Source organism: Elephantulus edwardii, unplaced genomic scaffold (assembly GCF_000299155.1).
Source record: "Elephantulus edwardii isolate Elephantulus edwardi_28Jun2011 unplaced genomic scaffold, EleEdw1.0 scaffold00447, whole genome shotgun sequence".
NCBI classification, from domain to species: domain Eukaryota; kingdom Metazoa; phylum Chordata; class Mammalia; order Macroscelidea; family Macroscelididae; genus Elephantulus; species Elephantulus edwardii.
Window position 1 is genome coordinate 743318 of NW_006400197.1, and position 2743 is coordinate 746060.

Here is a 2743-nt window from a genome sequence, read left to right on the forward strand (position 1 = left end):
GGTGTGGGGGTTGGGTGTTAATCATGGGATTGCATGATTTTATGGGTGGGGGTAAAGGAAATGAGAAGGATCTTCTGTGAAAAAACAATATATTCAAACTTTGTGAATAAATCAGGATAAAATTTAAAAAAGAAAAAGATACTTTCTAGATTTTGCTCCAGTGTATTCAGTGGACAAAACCATGCTGACCTGAAGAAAAGAAACTGATAGTTTCATTATTAATTATTCCAACTCTAGTAGTCTTTCTGGAGACTAAGGTGCATCTGATACAGGCCATGGTCTTTGCAATCACTTGTTATGCATCAGAGAGTTGGACAATGACTAGGGAGGATAGAAGGAGAATTGCTGGAGAAGAGTATTGAGGGTACCATGGACTGCCAAGAAAACAAACAGATTCATCCTGGAGAGGGTTAAACCAGGCTGCTCCTTGGAGGCAAGGATTCTGAGGTTTCATCTGACATACTTTGGACATGTTGTAAGGAGGGACAGGTTCTTGGAGAAGGACATCATGCTTGAGAGTGTGGAGGGATGGCCCAGGAGGGGAAGGCCCTCTATAAGGTGGGTTGATTCAGTGACTGGGGTAATCGGGATGGGTGTGTCAGAGGCAGTGCGACTGGCACAGGACAGAGCAGAGTTTAGGGCTATTGTACATAGGGTCGCTATGAGTCACAAGCATAACAACAAACATAACAACAACAACAACAGCAAAAGCAGTTATTTCATAATTATGTGTGAGCTCTTGGATTTACTTGATTTAGTGAACAGTGAGCTGTGAACTAGAAGCCTCTTAAGTTAGCCCGGACCTGATGGACAGCCCTGTGTATTTAAAAGTCTGCTGGGGGTGCACAAGCGACCCGGAGGAGGCGCCCTGGACCTGGTGAGCCCGCTGCGGCCCGACCGCTCCAGCCCAGTGCAAACCACCCAGAGGAAAAGATGGATTGGAGCACGCTGCAGACTATCTTGGGGGGTGTCAATAAACACTCCACCAGCATCGGGAAGATCTGGCTCACAGACCTTTTTATTTTCTGTATTATGATCCTCGTGGTGGCCGCGAAGGAGGTGTGGGGAGATGAGCAAGCCGATTTTATCTGCAACACCCTCCAGCCTGGCTGCAAAAACGTGTGCTACGACCACTACTTCCCCATCTCGCACATACGCCTGTGGGTGCAGCAGCTCATCTTCGTGTCCACGACGACCCTCCTGGTGGCCATGCACGTGGCCTACCGAAGACACGAGAAGAGTCCTCCTCTTCATCAAGGGAGAGATAAAGAGCGAGTACAAGGACATAGAAGAGATCAAAAGTCAGAAGGTCCCCATCGAAGGGTCGCTCTAATGGACCTACACAAGCAGCATCTTCTTCTGGGTGATCTTTGAAGCTACCTTCATGTACATCATTTATGTCATGTATGATGGCTTTTCCATGAAGCGACTGGTGAAGTGTACTGCTTGGCCTTGCCCCAACACAGTGGATTGCTTTGTTTCCTGGCCCACAGAAAAGACTGTATTCACGGTTTTCATGATTGCAGTGTCTGGAATCTGCCTCCTGCTAAATGCCACCGAATTGTGTTATTTGCTAATTAGTCAAAGAAACCAGTTTAACACCTTGCCCAGATATTAGCTAGAAGCAGCAAATGGGTAATATGCTCAGCATCGCTGTATACATTCTGGGATTCCCCTGCCCCATTAGAGAAAAACCTCTGTTATTAGAAACTTCTTACCTGAGAATCAACACAGCCTTGAATCCTCAGTCAGGACCACATGCACCACCGTTCTCCTCATATACAACATGGAGATCCAGTCACTCATTTAAAAGAGATTGGAGTTCAAGTCATGAAATTAGTTTTATGGTTACAGAGATGGATAAGGTGGACAGCTTTCTAAATAAGATAATGCAAAGCAAGAGAGTCATGCTGCTTGAAAAACAAGGAACTCATGAAATATTAAACAAAATGGGTGACCCTGGAGGACATTATGCTGAGTGAAATATCTCAGTTACAAAAGGGCAAATACCACATAATGTTACTGTTATAAAACAAGACTGACATTCGGTTTGGGGAAATACTAACAAAAGGGAGAATAAATAATGAGTCCTTCATTGAAGTAGATGAGGGAGAAAACTGTTTAAAAGGGATATATGATTAGGTATTATTTGAATGACAAGAGTCCAGAATAAGAGGTGTGTATTAAAGTGGACCAGGGTGGGCGGGGGAGGGGGGAATTGTATAACAGTGAAATAATTTTTTTTTCAAAGAGAAAAGCGAACTGGGTGGGAGGGGTGGGCAGGGAGAAAAATGTGCAACAATGACTGAGTGGAAATCCAAGTTCTCTATAATCTTTCATTAAAATATCGTTTTAAAAAGGGGGGAAAGTAAGTCAGGCTGCTTTGTAGTAAATATCAAATGATCAGGTGTGTGGCTTTAAAAATTATAAAGGAAAAAAGAAAGTGTGATGAATATAGGGGGGGAAAGTAAGTCAGGCTGCTTTGTAGTAAATATCAAATGATCAGGTGTGTGGCTTTAAGAAAAATTATAAAGGGAAAAAGAAAGTGTGATGAATATAGGGTGATGTAATTTTTTAAAACTAAACTATACCTATCTCTAATATTTGGCCACTGGTGGAGATTCTATTTCCTTGACTTCAGCTTCTACAATGGCACACCTGCATGCCTAGCATTTTTGAGCCCACAGTGAATGATTGCCACAAATGATGCCAGAATGGTGATTGCCATGAATTCTCAGTACAT

The 2743-nt window shown here is 43.2% G+C and overlaps 1 pseudogene; it reads left to right on the forward strand.

Moving 5' to 3' along the window:
• Positions 1-933: 933 nt before the first annotated feature.
• LOC102852635 lies at positions 934-1618 on the forward strand (annotated as a pseudogene).
• The last annotated feature ends 1125 nt before the right edge of the window (positions 1619-2743 follow it).